Here is a 16188-nt window from a genome sequence, read left to right as displayed (position 1 = left end):
ATGCCTTTTCTGAAACGTTGTCTCCTTCTGCTGGAACACTGACTTCTTTCATTTAATGCCTGCAGACTATAAAAGAGAACCCAACCCAAAAAGTTTGGTTGATTAGTCTGTGGCATTCTGTTAAACTGTTGCTTATGGCGGTCTCTGTGAGCTTCTCAGCGACATTCAGCCAGCCAGGTATCCTGCCTGCAGTAGATGGAATGTGGCAATGGAACGCTGGCTGCGCGTGTCATAATAGGCTCTGAGCCTTTATATACCTGTGCACAGCAGCAGCCACCTTCAGTCTGCTGATGGACAGCCAGCAGCAGCAGCAGCAGGAGAGGTATGTAATCAGGAGCCCTCCTGCTAAGGGTAGACAGCTGCTCGTTCCACCCCACCCCCCGCCTTAATTGGTTCTCCTCCCTTCCAACGGTGTTGAGGCGGGTGGGAACAGCAGGGGGTGAAGGTGCTGTGTTTAAAGAGGTGGAGTTATGCAGATCTAAAACGCGTGGATTGCAGCAGCAACAAGCCGAAAAGTGCAGGCATGTAAGGGATCTAGAGGTTGACAACATGTCTTCTTAACGGGAGTCCAGGAGCTCATCTCTACAAATGGACTTTTCAGGATCCTTGGGTGGCTCCGTAGTTTGAAACCAATTCTGGTTATCGCTTCTCGGCCTTTTGGCTAAGATCAAGTGTAGTATCTGTTCTTATCAGTTTAATATCTGATACGTCCCCTATCTGGGGACCATATATTAAATGGATTTTTAGAACAGGGAGATGGAAAAAGAGCTTGCTCTGTCCACTCCACGCATTGACCTGGTATTGCAGTATCTCCAGGACCGGTGCACCCCTTCTTTAATGCAGTTTCTAAAATCAGAAAGAATTGAATTCAATGTTTTTTGTTCATTTTGCTTGTTTGTCGGATTTTGGGATGGACTCTTTGGCTTTGCTTTTCTTCTCCTCATTGGATTTTTCATGTTCAAAGTTGCAGAAGCCAGATTACAAGCTCATTTTGGTTCAACTTCAGCAACTGTGCATTGCATTGCCATGTAATGTGATGCAATGCTATCTTTCTAGCTCTCCCTTTTTACTTCCTTTTGGATAACCAGACATATTAGGCAAGCATTTTGGAGCTTTCACCTAAATAACTACAGGTGGTGAGATAAGCTGCACAATATAATTGACCTTTCAGTATATTGTTGCACACACACCATCTATTTAGCAAATGCCCTTGTTATCAACAGCAGCCTTTTAAACTCACCTGAGCTAACAGGTATGTGCGCTGGTTACTCTGCTGCGCTTAAAATTTCTTTTTTGGTTTGCTACAATGCCTTTTCTGAAACGTTGTCTCCTTCTGCTGGAACACTGACTTCTTTCATTTAATGCCTGCAGACTATAAAAGAGAACCCAACCCAAAAAGTTTGGTTGATTAGTCTGTGGCATTCTGTTAAACTGTTGCTTATGGCGGTCTCTGTGAGCTTCTCAGCGACATTCAGCCAGCCAGGTATCCTGCCTGCAGTAGATGGAATGTGGCAATGGAACGCTGGCTGCGCGTGTCATAATAGGCTCTGAGCCTTTATATACCTGTGCACAGCAGCAGCCACCTTCAGTCTGCTGCTGGACAGCCAGCAGCAGCAGCAGCAGGAGAGGTATGTAATCAGGAGCCCTCCTGCTAAGGGTAGACAGCTGCTCGTTCCACCCCACCCCCCGCCTTAATTGGTTCTCCTCCCTTCCAACGGTGTTGAGGCGGGTGGGAACAGCAGGGGGTGAAGGTGCTGTGTTTAAAGAGGTGGAGTTATGCAGATCTAAAACGCGTGGATTGCAGCAGCAGCAAGCCGAAAAGTGCAGGCATGTAAGGGATCTAGAGGTTGACAACATGTCTTCTTAACGGGAGTCCAGGAGCTCATCTCCACAAATGGACTTTTCAGGATCCTTGGGTGGCTCCGTAGTTTGAAACCAATTCTGGTTATCGCTTCTCGGCCTTTTGGCTAAGATCAAGTGTAGTATCTGTTCTTATCAGTTTAATATCTGATACGTCCCCTATCTGGGGACCATATATTAAATGGATTTTTAGAACAGGGAGATGGAAAAAGAGCTTGCTCTGTCCACTCCACGCATTGACCTGGTATTGCAGTATCTCCAGGACCGGTGCACCCCTTCTTTAATGCAGTTTCTAAAATCAGAAAGAATTGAATTCAATGTTTTTTGTTCATTTTGCTTGTTTGTCGGATTTTGGGATGGACTCTTTGGCTTTGCTTTTCTTCTCCTCATTGGATTTTTCATGTTCAAAGTTGCAGAAGCCAGATTACAAGCTCATTTTGGTTCAACTTCAGCAACTGTGCATTGCATTGCCATGTAATGTGATGCAATGCTATCTTTCTAGCTCTCCCTTTTTACTTCCTTTTGGATAAACAGACATATTAGGCAAGCATTTTGGAGCTTTCACCTAAATAACTACAGGTGGTGAGATAAGCTGCACAATATAATTGACCTTTCAGTATATTGTTGCACACACACCATCTATTTAGCAAATGCCCTTGTTATCAACAGCAGCCTTTTAAACTCACCTGAGCTAACAGGTATGTGCGCTGGTTACTCTGCTGCGCTTAAAATTTCTTTTTTGGTTTGCTACAATGCCTTTTCTGAAACGTTGTCTCCTTCTGCTGGAACACTGACTTCTTTCATTTAATGCCTGCAGACTATAAAAGAGAACCCAACCCAAAAAGTTTGGTTGATTAGTCTGTGGCATTCTGTTAAACTGTTGCTTATGGCGGTCTCTGTGAGCTTCTCAGCGACATTCAGCCAGCCAGGTATCCTGCCTGCAGTAGATGGAATGTGGCAATGGAACGCTGGCTGCGCGTGTCATAATAGGCTCTGAGCCTTTATATACCTGTGCACAGCAGCAGCCACCTTCAGTCTGCTGCTGGACAGCCAGCAGCAGCAGCAGCAGGAGAGGTATGTAATCAGGAGCCCTCCTGCTAAGGGTAGACAGCTGCTCGTTCCACCCCACCCCCCGCCTTAATTGGTTCTCCTCCCTTCCAACGGTGTTGAGGCGGGTGGGAACAGCAGGGGGTGAAGGTGCTGTGTTTAAAGAGGTGGAGTTATGCAGATCTAAAACGCGTGGATTGCAGCAGCAGCAAGCCGAAAAGTGCAGGCATGTAAGGGATCTAGAGGTTGACAACATGTCTTCTTAACGGGAGTCCAGGAGCTCATCTCCACAAATGGACTTTTCAGGATCCTTGGGTGGCTCCGTAGTTTGAAACCAATTCTGGTTATCGCTTCTCGGCCTTTTGGCTAAGATCAAGTGTAGTATCTGTTCTTATCAGTTTAATATCTGATACGTCCCCTATCTGGGGACCATATATTAAATGGATTTTTAGAACAGGGAGATGGAAAAAGAGCTTGCTCTGTCCACTCCACGCATTGACCTGGTATTGCAGTATCTCCAGGACCGGTGCACCCCTTCTTTAATGCAGTTTCTAAAATCAGAAAGAATTGAATTCAATGTTTTTTGTTCATTTTGCTTGTTTGTCGGATTTTGGGATGGACTCTTTGGCTTTGCTTTTCTTCTCCTCATTGGATTTTTCATGTTCAAAGTTGCAGAAGCCAGATTACAAGCTCATTTTGGTTCAACTTCAGCAACTGTGCATTGCATTGCCATGTAATGTGATGCAATGCTATCTTTCTAGCTCTCCCTTTTTACTTCCTTTTGGATAAACAGACATATTAGGCAAGCATTTTGGAGCTTTCACCTAAATAACTACAGGTGGTGAGATAAGCTGCACAATATAATTGACCTTTCAGTATATTGTTGCACACACACCATCTATTTAGCAAATGCCCTTGTTATCAACAGCAGCCTTTTAAACTCACCTGAGCTAACAGGTATGTGCGCTGGTTACTCTGCTGCGCTTAAAATTTCTTTTTTGGTTTGCTACAATGCCTTTTCTGAAACGTTGTCTCCTTCTGCTGGAACACTGACTTCTTTCATTTAATGCCTGCAGACTATAAAAGAGAACCCAACCCAAAAAGTTTGGTTGATTAGTCTGTGGCATTCTGTTAAACTGTTGCTTATGGCGGTCTCTGTGAGCTTCTCAGCGACATTCAGCCAGCCAGGTATCCTGCCTGCAGTAGATGGAATGTGGCAATGGAACGCTGGCTGCGCGTGTCATAATAGGCTCTGAGCCTTTATATACCTGTGCACAGCAGCAGCCACCTTCAGTCTGCTGATGGACAGCCAGCAGCAGCAGCAGCAGGAGAGGTATGTAATCAGGAGCCCTCCTGCTAAGGGTAGACAGCTGCTCGTTCCACCCCACCCCCCGCCTTAATTGGTTCTCCTCCCTTCCAACGGTGTTGAGGCGGGTGGGAACAGCAGGGGGTGAAGGTGCTGTGTTTAAAGAGGTGGAGTTATGCAGATCTAAAACGCGTGGATTGCAGCAGCAACAAGCCGAAAAGTGCAGGCATGTAAGGGATCTAGAGGTTGACAACATGTCTTCTTAACGGGAGTCCAGGAGCTCATCTCCACAAATGGACTTTTCAGGATCCTTGGGTGGCTCCGTAGTTTGAAACCAATTCTGGTTATCGCTTCTCGGCCTTTTGGCTAAGATCAAGTGTAGTATCTGTTCTTATCAGTTTAATATCTGATACGTCCCCTATCTGGGGACCATATATTAAATGGATTTTTAGAACAGGGAGATGGAAAAAGAGCTTGCTCTGTCCACTCCATGCATTGACCTGGTATTGCAGTATCTCCAGGACCGGTGCACCCCTTCTTTAATGCAGTTTCTAAAATCAGAAAGAATTGAATTCAATGTTTTTTGTTCATTTTGCTTGTTTGTCGGATTTTGGGATGGACTCTTTGGCTTTGCTTTTCTTCTCCTCATTGGATTTTTCATGTTCAAAGTTGCAGAAGCCAGATTACAAGCTCATTTTGGTTCAACTTCAGCAACTGTGCATTGCATTGCCATGTAATGTGATGCAATGCTATCTTTCTAGCTCTCCCTTTTTACTTCCTTTTGGATAAACAGACATATTAGGCAAGCATTTTGGAGCTTTCACCTAAATAACTACAGGTGGTGAGATAAGCTGCACAATATAATTGACCTTTCAGTATATTGTTGCACACACACCATCTATTTAGCAAATGCCCTTGTTATCAACAGCAGCCTTTTAAACTCACCTGAGCTAACAGGTATGTGCGCTGGTTACTCTGCTGCGCTTAAAATTTCTTTTTTGGTTTGCTACAATGCCTTTTCTGAAACGTTGTCTCCTTCTGCTGGAACACTGACTTCTTTCATTTAATGCCTGCAGACTATAAAAGAGAACCCAACCCAAAAAGTTTGGTTGATTAGTCTGTGGCATTCTGTTAAACTGTTGCTTATGGCGGTCTCTGTGAGCTTCTCAGCGACATTCAGCCAGCCAGGTATCCTGCCTGCAGTAGATGGAATGTGGCAATGGAACGCTGGCTGCGCGTGTCATAATAGGCTCTGAGCCTTTATATACCTGTGCACAGCAGCAGCCACCTTCAGTCTGCTGCTGGACAGCCAGCAGCAGCAGCAGCAGGAGAGGTATGTAATCAGGAGCCCTCCTGCTAAGGGTAGACAGCTGCTCGTTCCACCCCACCCCCCGCCTTAATTGGTTCTCCTCCCTTCCAACGGTGTTGAGGCGGGTGGGAACAGCAGGGGGTGAAGGTGCTGTGTTTAAAGAGGTGGAGTTATGCAGATCTAAAACACGTGGATTGCAGCAGCAGCAAGCCGAAAAGTGCAGGCATGTAAGGGATCTAGAGGTTGACAACATGTCTTCTTAACGGGAATCCAGGAGCTCATCTCCACAAATGGACTTTTCAGGATCCTTGGGTGGCTCCGTAGTTTGAAACCAATTCTGGTTATCGCTTCTCGGCCTTTTGGCTAAGATCAAGTGTAGTATCTGTTCTTATCAGTTTAATATCTGATACGTCCCCTATCTGGGGACCATATATTAAATGGATTTTTAGAACAGGGAGATGGAAAAAGAGCTTGCTCTGTCCACTCCACGAATTGACCTGGTATTGCAGTATCTCCAGGACCGGTGCACCCCTTCTTTAATGCAGTTTCTAAAATCAGAAAGAATTGAATTCAATGTTTTTTGTTCATTTTGCTTGTTTGTTGGATTTTGGGATGAACTCTTTGGCTTTGCTTTTCTTCTCCTCATTGGATTTTTCATGTTCAAAGTTGCAGAAGCCAGATTACAAGCTCATTTTGGTTCAACTTCAGAAACTGTGCATTGCATTGCCATGTAATGTGATGCAATGCTATCTTTCTAGCTCTCCCTTTTTACATCCTTTTGGATAAACAGACATATTAGGCAAGCATTTTGGAGCTTTCACCTAAATAACTACAGGTGGTGAGATAAGCTGCACAATATAATTGACCTTTCAGTATATTGTTGCACACACACCATCTATTTAGCAAATGCCCTTGTTATCAACAGCAGCCTTTTAAACTCACCTGAGCTAACAGGTATGTGCGCTGGTTACTCTGCTGCGCTTAAAATTTCTTTTTTGGTTTGCTACAATGCCTTTTCTGAAACGTTGTCTCCTTCTGCTGGAACACTGACTTCTTTCATTTAATGCCTGCAGACTATAAAAGAGAACCCAACCCAAAAAGTTTGGTTGATTAGTCTGTGGCATTCTGTTAAACTGTTGCTTATGGCGGTCTCTGTGAGCTTCTCAGCGACATTCAGCCAGCCAGGTATCCTGCCTGCAGTAGATGGAATGTGGCAATGGAACGCTGGCTGCGCGTGTCATAATAGGCTCTGAGCCTTTATATACCTGTGCACAGCAGCAGCCACCTTCAGTCTGCTGCTGGACAGCCAGCAGCAGCAGCAGCAGGAGAGGTATGTAATGAGGAGCCCTCCTGCTAAGGGTAGACAGCTGCTCGTTCCACCCCACCCCCCGCCTTAATTGGTTCTCCTCCCTTCCAACGGTGTTGAGGCGGGTGGGAACAGCAGGGGGTGAAGGTGCTGTGTTTAAAGAGGTGGAGTTATGCAGATCTAAAACGCGTGGATTGCAGCAGCAGCAAGCCGAAAAGTGCAGGCATGTAAGGGATCTAGAGGTTGACAACATGTCTTCTTAACGGGAGTCCAGGAGCTCATCTCCACAAATGGACTTTTCAGGATCCTTGGGTGGCTCCGTAGTTTGAAACCAATTCTGGTTATCGCTTCTCGGCCTTTTGGCTAAGATCAAGTGCAGTGATCTAGCGGTTGCTGCCTTGGTCTTGACTGGGAGGTGCTTGGGGTACCCGGCTCCTTGGCCTGGGGGGATCGCTACACTCATCGGTGGAGCTAAACCCCCCTGCTGCTATTAGGGAGTCGGATTAGTCCCTGGGCAACGAGAAGCGATCACCTTGTCACCACACATAGCTGTGGGGGGCAACTGTCGCCACACATAGCTGTGGTGGCAACATTTGGAGGATTAAAAGGAAAAACGGAAGGAAAACGGATTATTGAGATGGAGTTTTGGAAAAAGAAGAGATGCTTACGTTTTTTTGTGAAACGGGAGACGGAAGAAACTTTTTTGGAAGAAAAATGGATTCTGGAAATTTTGAGGAAACATGAAGTTTTGGAGAAGGATATCTACTGTATGCAAGAAATAAAGCAAGGTAAAGTTTGTGATGTGACTCTAGTTTCTGAGGAAAAGTGCATTCATTTTTTCAAATGCTGGAGTGAAGAGGATTCTGGGAAAATTGGAGTAAGTGCATCATTCATGGGGAAACCGAAGAGTGTGATAATTTACATGGACAATCCGTTTGTGGAAATAGAGGAGATAATGGTTTTTTTGGAATCTAAATGTAAGATGGTAAAGTTTCAGAAATTATACAGGAACAAAGTTGGTATTTGGAACGGAAAGAGACGTTTTTTGGTGTGGACAACAGGAGAAGAAAATTTGCACAATGGGAGGATTATGGTAAACGGGAGTTCTGGGTATTGTTACATGGAAAGCAGCAAAGGAACTTTTGAAAAGAACTTTGGAGGACAAAAGGAAGATATTGGTGATAAAATGAAGAAGGAAGTTGATGCGATAATTATAGAGGAGAATAAGCAGGGAAAAGAAGTTGAAAGTTTAAAGGTGAAGAAAAAGGTAACGGTACAGGAAAATTGTGGATCAAGGAAAGTATCTGGTGAAAAGAAAGAAGTAAAAGAGGAAAAGGGTAAAGTTTTGGAGAAGGTGGTGACTTTCAGAGATGATGAGGAAGAGTATGATTGGGAACAGATGCGGTTAGAGCATGAGGAGGAAGAAAAGAAGTTAAGGGGTTTTGTTGGGAGGAAAGTAAAAGGGAAAAAGGGGATATTTAGTTTGGGAAACCGGGTGAAGTAATGTCAGTTGTGATTTGTTTGGAAACTGTTGAAACTGTAAAGGAATTGTTATGTTTAACTTTATATATATTAATTCAAATGAAAAAATATAAATATAATATCTAAACACGATGATGGAACTAAAATCTTGAGTTTAGTGATATATGATTTAAGATTATAAAACTTAATTTCTGAGTGTTTGGAAAAAAAAAAAAAAAAAAAAAAATCTGTTCTTATCAGTTTAATATCTGATACGTCCCCTATCTGGGGACCATATATTAAATGGATTTTTAGAACAGGGAGATGGAAAAAGAGCTTGCTCTGTCCACTCCACGCATTGACCTGGTATTGCAGTATCTCCAGGACCGGTGCACCCCTTCTTTAATGCAGTTTCTAAAATCAGAAAGAATTGAATTCAATGTTTTTTGTTCATTTTGCTTGTTTGTCGGATTTTGGGATGGACTCTTTGGCTTTGCTTTTCTTCTCCTCATTGGATTTTTCATGTTCAAAGTTGCAGAAGCCAGATTACAAGCTCATTTTGGTTCAACTTCAGCAACTGTGCATTGCATTGCCATGTAATGTGATGCAATGCTATCTTTCTAGCTCTCCCTTTTTACTTCCTTTTGGATAAACAGACATATTAGGCAAGCATTTTGGAGCTTTCACCTAAATAACTACAGGTGGTGAGATAAGCTGCACAATATAATTGACCTTTCAGTATATTGTTGCACACACACCATCTATTTAGCAAATGCCCTTGTTATCAACAGCAGCCTTTTAAACTCACCTGAGCTAACAGGTATGTGCGCTGGTTACTCTGCTGCGCTTAAAATTTCTTTTTTGGTTTGCTACAATGCCTTTTCTGAAACGTTGTCTCCTTCTGCTGGAACACTGACTTCTTTCATTTAATGCCTGCAGACTATAAAAGAGAACCCAACCCAAAAAGTTTGGTTGATTAGTCTGTGGCATTCTGTTAAACTGTTGCTTATGGCGGTCTCTGTGAGCTTCTCAGCGACATTCAGCCAGCCAGGTATCCTGCCTGCAGTAGATGGAATGTGGCAATGGAACGCTGGCTGCGCGTGTCATAATAGGCTCTGAGCCTTTATATACCTGTGCACAGCAGCAGCCACCTTCAGTCTGCTGCTGGACAGCCAGCAGCAGCAGCAGCAGGAGAGGTATGTAATCAGGAGCCCTCCTGCTAAGGGTAGACAGCTGCTCGTTCCACCCCACCCCCCGCCTTAATTGGTTCTCCTCCCTTCCAACGGTGCTGAGGCGGGTGGGAACAGCAGGGGGTGAAGGTGCTGTGTTTAAAGAGGTGGAGTTATGCAGATCTAAAACGCGTGGATTGCAGCAGCAGCAAGCCGAAAAGTGCAGGCATGTAAGGGATCTAGAGGTTGACAACATGTCTTCTTAACGGGAGTCCAGGAGCTCATCTCCACAAATGGACTTTTCAGGATCCTTGGGTGGCTCCGTAGTTTGAAACCAATTCTGGTTATCGCTTCTCGGCCTTTTGGCTAAGATCAAGTGTAGTATCTGTTCTTATCAGTTTAATATCTGATAGGTCCCCTATCTGGGGACCATATATTAAATGGATTTTTAGAACAGGGAGATGGAAAAAGAGCTTGCTCTGTCCACTCCACGCATTGACCTGGTATTGCAGTATCTCCAGGACCGGTGCACCCCTTCTTTAATGCAGTTTCTAAAATCAGAAAGAATTGAATTCAATGTTTTTTGTTCATTTTGCTTGTTTGTCGGATTTTGGGATGGACTCTTTGGCTTTGCTTTTCTTCTCCTCATTGGATTTTTCATGTTCAAAGTTGCAGAAGCCAGATTACAAGCTCATTTTGGTTCAACTTCAGCAACTGTGCATTGCATTGCCATGTAATGTGATGCAATGCTATCTTTCTAGCTCTCCCTTTTTACTTCCTTTTGGATAAACAGACATATTAGGCAAGCATTTTGGAGCTTTCACCTAAATAACTACAGGTGGTGAGATAAGCTGCACAATATAATTGACCTTTCAGTATATTGTTGCACACACACCATCTATTTAGCAAATGCCCTTGTTATCAACAGCAGCCTTTTAAACTCACCTGAGCTAACAGGTATGTGCGCTGGTTACTCTGCTGCGCTTAAAATTTCTTTTTTGGTTTGCTACAATGCCTTTTCTGAAACGTTGTCTCCTTCTGCTGGAACACTGACTTCTTTCATTTAATGCCTGCAGACTATAAAAGAGAACCCAACCCAAAAAGTTTGGTTGATTAGTCTGTGGCATTCTGTTAAACTGTTGCTTATGGCGGTCTCTGTGAGCTTCTCAGCGACATTCAGCCAGCCAGGTATCCTGCCTGCAGTAGATGGAATGTGGCAATGGAACGCTGGCTGCGCGTGTCATAATAGGCTCTGAGCCTTTATATACCTGTGCACAGCAGCAGCCACCTTCAGTCTGCTGCTGGACAGCCAGCAGCAGCAGCAGCAGGAGAGGTATGTAATCAGGAGCCCTCCTGCTAAGGGTAGACAGCTGCTCGTTCCACCCCACCCCCCGCCTTAATTGGTTCTCCTCCCTTCCAACGGTGTTGAGGCGGGTGGGAACAGCAGGGGGTGAAGGTGCTGTGTTTAAAGAGGTGGAGTTATGCAGATCTAAAACGCGTGGATTGCAGCAGCAGCAAGCCGAAAAGTGCAGGCATGTAAGGGATCTAGAGGTTGACAACATGTCTTCTTAACGGGAGTCCAGGAGCTCATCTCCACAAATGGACTTTTCAGGATCCTTGGGTGGCTCCGTAGTTTGAAACCAATTCTGGTTATCGCTTCTCGGCCTTTTGGCTAAGATCAAGTGTAGTATCTTTCGAAAAGGCGGTTTTGGATGTTGGCCGCCCTAGTAGATTGATACATTATGCTCACTGGGGTTTAGGCGCTTGTTAGTACGCCAGGTGGCTAATATAGTCATCTGGTGGAAAGCATGGCCCCCCAGGATCGACGCCATTGGGCCGGGGAAGATCGAAAGCCCGAAGTGTGAAGTGCCCCAGGAGTGGTGACCCTGGGGTGCCTTAACTCACTGGGATTGGGAACCCCACTTGAGTTTATGGCACATTTGCACAAGCACTTCAAATTTTCTTTCTTCGCACACACCCTTATTCCGGGCCTTCTGGCCTTAGGATGGGGAATTTTTCAATTCCCGGTCGGAGGTCCGGGCAGTATTATACTGTGAAACCTTCACTATTTATTTAATTTCTTTGTCACTGTGTGTCCACTTATTCACGTGTGTCACGTCCTACTAGGATTTTGTCGGGATGCGGTTCCCTTACGGGTTCCTCTCTTGGCAGGTCTAGGGGGGGAGTGTGTGGCCATCAGGTTCCGCTCCCCCCTGAACCCCCCTGGCTCTCCTCTTTCGGGAGGAGAGCGTTGTTGGCTCCCCTCTTCCGGGAGGGGAGCACAGTCTTTGGCTCCCAGTGCCTTGCTCGGGTGAGAACTCGGGCAGGTGCTGGGGGTAAGATTGGGTCGCCTCTGGCTTCGGCTGGAGGTGGCTTTTTGTCCCTGTTCCTCGCTGTGGCCTTTTGGCTCGGAGGGACAGGGAATGGTTTGGGGGACCCTTCTCCTTTTGGAGAGGGTTTCAAGAAGACCAGCATCCTAGTGCACTTTTTTTGTGGCACTTGTCACTTTTTTAAGCGCACTCGGGTTTTGTACACGAATTCGGGCTTTCAAAAAAAAAAAAAAAAAAAAAATCTGTTCTTATCAGTTTAATATCTGATACGTCCCCTATCTGGGGACCATATATTAAATGGATTTTTAGAACAGGGAGATGGAAAAAGAGCTTGCTCTGTCCACTCCACGCATTGACCTGGTATTGCAGTATCTCCAGGACCGGTGCACCCCTTCTTTAATGCAGTTTCTAAAATCAGAAAGAATTGAATTCAATGTTTTTTGTTCATTTTGCTTGTTTGTCGGATTTTGGGATGGACTCTTTGGCTTTGCTTTTCTTCTCCTCATTGGATTTTTCATGTTCAAAGTTGCAGAAGCCAGATTACAAGCTCATTTTGGTTCAACTTCAGCAACTGTGCATTGCATTGCCATGTAATGTGATGCAATGCTATCTTTCTAGCTCTCCCTTTTTATTTCCTTTTGGATAAACAGACATATTAGGCAAGCATTTTGGAGCTTTCACCTAAATAACTACAGGTGGTGAGATAAGCTGCACAATATAATTGACCTTTCAGTATATTGTTGCACACACACCATCTATTTAGCAAATGCCCTTGTTATCAACAGCAGCCTTTTAAACTCACCTGAGCTAACAGGTATGTGCGCTGGTTACTCTGCTGCGCTTAAAATTTCTTTTTTGGTTTGCTACACTGCCTTTTCTGAAACGTTGTCTCCTTCTGCTGGAACACTGACTTCTTTCATTTAATGCCTGCAGACTATAAAAGAGAACCCAACCCAAAAAGTTTGGTTGATTAGTCTGTGGCATTCTGTTAAACTGTTGCTTATGGCGGTCTCTGTGAGCTTCTCAGCGACATTCAGCCAGCCAGGTATCCTGCCTGCAGTAGATGGAATGTGGCAATGGAACGCTGGCTGCGCGTGTCATAATAGGCTCTGAGCCTTTATATACCTGTGCACAGCAGCAGCCACCTTCAGTCTGCTGCTGGACAGCCAGCAGCAGCAGCAGCAGGAGAGGTATGTAATCAGGAGCCCTCCTGCTAAGGGTAGACAGCTGCTCGTTCCACCCCACCCCCCGCCTTAATTGGTTCTCCTCCCTTCCAACGGTGTTGAGGCGGGTGGGAACAGCAGGGGGTGAAGGTGCTGTGTTTAAAGAGGTGGAGTTATGCAGATCTAAAACGCGTGGATTGCAGCAGCAGCAAGCCGAAAAGTGCAGGCATGTAAGGGATCTAGAGGTTGACAACATGTCTTCTTAACGGGAGTCCAGGAGCTCATCTCCACAAATGGACTTTTCAGGATCCTTGGGTGGCTCCGTAGTTTGAAACCAATTCTGGTTATCGCTTCTCGGCCTTTTGGCTAAGATCAAGTGTAGTATCTGTTCTTATCAGTTTAATATCTGATACGTCCCCTATCTGGGGACCATATATTAAATGGATTTTTAGAACAGGGAGATGGAAAAAGAGCTTGCTCTGTCCACTCCACGCATTGACCTGGTATTGCAGTATCTCCAGGACCGGTGCACCCCTTCTTTAATGCAGTTTCTAAAATCAGAAAGAATTGAATTCAATGTTTTTTGTTCATTTTGCTTGTTTGTCGGATTTTGGGATGGACTCTTTGGCTTTGCTTTTCTTCTCCTCATTGGATTTTTCATGTTCAAAGTTGCAGAAGCCAGATTACAAGCTCATTTTGGTTCAACTTCAGCAACTGTGCATTGCATTGCCATGTAATGTGATGCAATGCTATCTTTCTAGCTCTCCCTTTTTACTTCCTTTTGGATAAACAGACATATTAGGCAAGCATTTTGGAGCTTTCACCTAAATAACTACAGGTGGTGAGATAAGCTGCACAATATAATTGACCTTTCAGTATATTGTTGCACACACACCATCTATTTAGCAAATGCCCTTGTTATCAACAGCAGCCTTTTAAACTCACCTGAGCTAACAGGTATGTGCGCTGGTTACTCTGCTGCGCTTAAAATTTCTTTTTTGGTTTGCTGCAATGCCTTTTCTGAAACGTTGTCTCCTTCTGCTGGAACACTGACTTCTTTCATTTAATGCCTGCAGACTATAAAAGAGAACCCAACCCAAAAAGTTTGGTTGATTAGTCTGTAGCATTCTGTTAAACTGTTGCTTATGGCGGTCTCTGTGAGCTTCTCAGCGACATTCAGCCAGCCAGGTATCCTGCCTGCAGTAGATGGAATGTGGCAATGGAACGCTGGCTGCGCGTGTCATAATAGGCTCTGAGCCTTTATATACCTGTGCACAGCAGCAGCCACCTTCAGTCTGCTGCTGGACAGCCAGCAGCAGCAGCAGCAGGAGAGGTATGTAATCAGGAGCCCTCCTGCTAAGGGTAGACAGCTGCTCGTTCCACCCCACCCCCCGCCTTAATTGGTTCTCCTCCCTTCCAACGGTGTTGAGGCGGGTGGGAACAGCAGGGGGTGAAGGTGCTGTGTTTAAAGAGGTGGAGTTATGCAGATCTAAAACGCGTGGATTGCAGCAGCAGCAAGCCGAAAAGTGCAGGCATGTAAGGGATCTAGAGGTTGACAACATGTCTTCTTAACGGGAGTCCAGGAGCTCATCTCCACAAATGGACTTTTCAGGATCCTTGGGTGGCTCCGTAGTTTGAAACCAATTCTGGTTATCGCTTCTCGGCCTTTTGGCTAAGATCGTATGACTGTACCTTGATTGGTGCGAGTCTCCTGGAGGAATCCGGACCCTTTTGTGGAGGATTTTCTGCTTTTTCCTGTGGTATTCCATACCGACAGAATCCAAGATGTCTTTTGTGAAGAACACCATCCGTTTGTCCGTGGATCCATCTGACCAGAACAAGAACAACGTGGTTTTCATTGTCCAAGACATCGTTGAAGGCAAAGCTGGAGCAAGACGTTCTGAGATCTTCAGTGTCAACGAATTTTCACGTCAAGGTAATTATGACGTTACCTTTATGGACCAGGATGTTTGCCTTAATGTCTTTGAATGGCTCCGTGGTCACTCTAGTGACCCCTGCTTGGAAGGAGTTAGATGGGAACCTTTGTTTGGTCTGCAAGAAAAGGAGGTGACTGTGACTGTCTATAACCCTTTTACAGACCCTGAGCTGCTGGAGTGCTTCCTCTCTCGCTACTGTGAATATGTGCGGAAGGGAGTGAAGCAAGTCAATTGTCTAGGAATCTTTAACTGTCAGTATAAATTCCGTGTGAAATTGAAAAGGGATCCTGACAGTGTGGGGGGCTTTAGACACCCTCCATCAAATTTTTCCGTTGCAGGCCATAGAGGTTTCCTCTTTTACCCAGGCCAGCCCATGTTTTGCCGTAGATGCTTTTCTTTCGGACATACCATGGTAACATGCCTTAAAGGGCAGTGTTGCCGAAATTGCAGAAAGGAGGGGCATATGGCCAACCAGTGTCCAGAGGCCAAGTCCTGTGATGTCTGTGGGAGTAGTGATCACATGTATAAGGACTGTCCTATGAGTGCACCTAGACGTTCTGATAAAGAACAGAAGGAGGAAGAGCTGGAGAGGAGGCAGATGGCAAGCGCACTGAAAGTGCTGGAAAGATTGGAGAGGGAGGAGAGAGAGGGAAGGAGGCGGGAAACTGGTAGAGCCTCTCCCTCTACGGCGCCAGAGGAGGTGTCCCTGAGACCATGTTCTTCTTCTGCTGAAGAAATGAGGAAGAAGCGGAGGGAAGAAAAGGAGTTCTGGAGGGAAGTGGCAAAGGTGGAGAAAAAGGCAGTGTCTGCGAGAATATCTAGGAAAGTGGTGGAAGCAGAGCTGCCTGAGATGATGACTTTTGGAGAGGCAATGGATGCAACAGGATGTGAAGTGCAAATCTCGGAACCCGACAGTCCTGAACACCCTTCGGGTCCTGAAAACATTGAAGATTTTTCTTCGGAGGATGATAGGGGTGCAAAGAAGAGTCGTAGGGAGGATGGTGGGGGCAGTGATGATGCAGATTTTAGTGAGCCTCGGAGGAAGATCAGAACTGCCAGAATGAGGAGTGTGGCTGGTGAAGCCAGCGGGTCGGAAACCAGCTGTTCTGTTCTGATGGCGGAGGAGGATAGTGGTGGTGCTGGATAGTGTCACCATATAATATTGTAAATGTTTTTTCTTTTTGTCCTCTTGTGAGCTTTGGTTTAGGCCAAAGGCTATTTCTTTGTGTAATTGGTGAAGGAGTAGAAGTATTATGGGATTTACCATAGTGTCCCAAAACGTAAGAGTGTTTAAAAGTAA

General features: G+C 45.2%; 9 non-coding genes and 1 pseudogene across 9 annotated transcripts; all 10 read left to right on the top strand.

The window, feature by feature from the left end:
• The first annotated feature begins 641 nt into the window (after positions 1-641).
• LOC141215195 (U2 spliceosomal RNA) lies at positions 642-832 on the top strand. The gene has a single exon (XR_012284313.1). It is a non-coding gene; the product is annotated as a U2 spliceosomal RNA (small nuclear RNA).
• Positions 833-1947: 1115 nt separating this feature from the next.
• LOC141215194 (U2 spliceosomal RNA) lies at positions 1948-2138 on the top strand. Its single transcript, XR_012284312.1, has one exon. It is a non-coding gene; the product is annotated as a U2 spliceosomal RNA (small nuclear RNA).
• Positions 2139-3253: 1115 nt separating this feature from the next.
• LOC141215193 (U2 spliceosomal RNA) lies at positions 3254-3444 on the top strand. Its single transcript, XR_012284311.1, has one exon. It is a non-coding gene; the product is annotated as a U2 spliceosomal RNA (small nuclear RNA).
• A 1115-nt stretch (positions 3445-4559) lies between these two features.
• LOC141215073 (U2 spliceosomal RNA) lies at positions 4560-4750 on the top strand. Its single transcript, XR_012284220.1, has one exon. It is a non-coding gene; the product is annotated as a U2 spliceosomal RNA (small nuclear RNA).
• A 1115-nt stretch (positions 4751-5865) lies between these two features.
• LOC141215093 (U2 spliceosomal RNA) lies at positions 5866-6056 on the top strand. Its single transcript, XR_012284239.1, has one exon. It is a non-coding gene; the product is annotated as a U2 spliceosomal RNA (small nuclear RNA).
• A 2438-nt stretch (positions 6057-8494) lies between these two features.
• Positions 8495-8689, top strand: LOC141215134 (U2 spliceosomal RNA). Its single transcript, XR_012284276.1, has one exon. It is a non-coding gene; the product is annotated as a U2 spliceosomal RNA (small nuclear RNA).
• Positions 8690-9804: 1115 nt separating this feature from the next.
• On the top strand, positions 9805-9995 carry LOC141215077 (U2 spliceosomal RNA). Its single transcript, XR_012284223.1, has one exon. It is a non-coding gene; the product is annotated as a U2 spliceosomal RNA (small nuclear RNA).
• Positions 9996-11110: 1115 nt separating this feature from the next.
• Positions 11111-11202, top strand: LOC141215164 (U2 spliceosomal RNA; annotated as a pseudogene).
• Positions 11203-11996: 794 nt separating this feature from the next.
• Positions 11997-12182, top strand: LOC141215144 (U2 spliceosomal RNA). Its single transcript, XR_012284285.1, has one exon. It is a non-coding gene; the product is annotated as a U2 spliceosomal RNA (small nuclear RNA).
• A 1115-nt stretch (positions 12183-13297) lies between these two features.
• LOC141215192 (U2 spliceosomal RNA) lies at positions 13298-13488 on the top strand. Its single transcript, XR_012284310.1, has one exon. It is a non-coding gene; the product is annotated as a U2 spliceosomal RNA (small nuclear RNA).
• The last annotated feature ends 2700 nt before the right edge of the window (positions 13489-16188 follow it).

Source organism: Phyllobates terribilis, unplaced genomic scaffold (assembly GCF_046119375.1).
Source record: "Phyllobates terribilis strain yellow unplaced genomic scaffold, ASM4611937v1 Scaffold_230__1_contigs__length_3167835, whole genome shotgun sequence".
Classification (NCBI taxonomy): domain Eukaryota; kingdom Metazoa; phylum Chordata; class Amphibia; order Anura; family Dendrobatidae; genus Phyllobates; species Phyllobates terribilis.
This window is presented reverse-complemented; position numbering and strand designations above follow the sequence as displayed.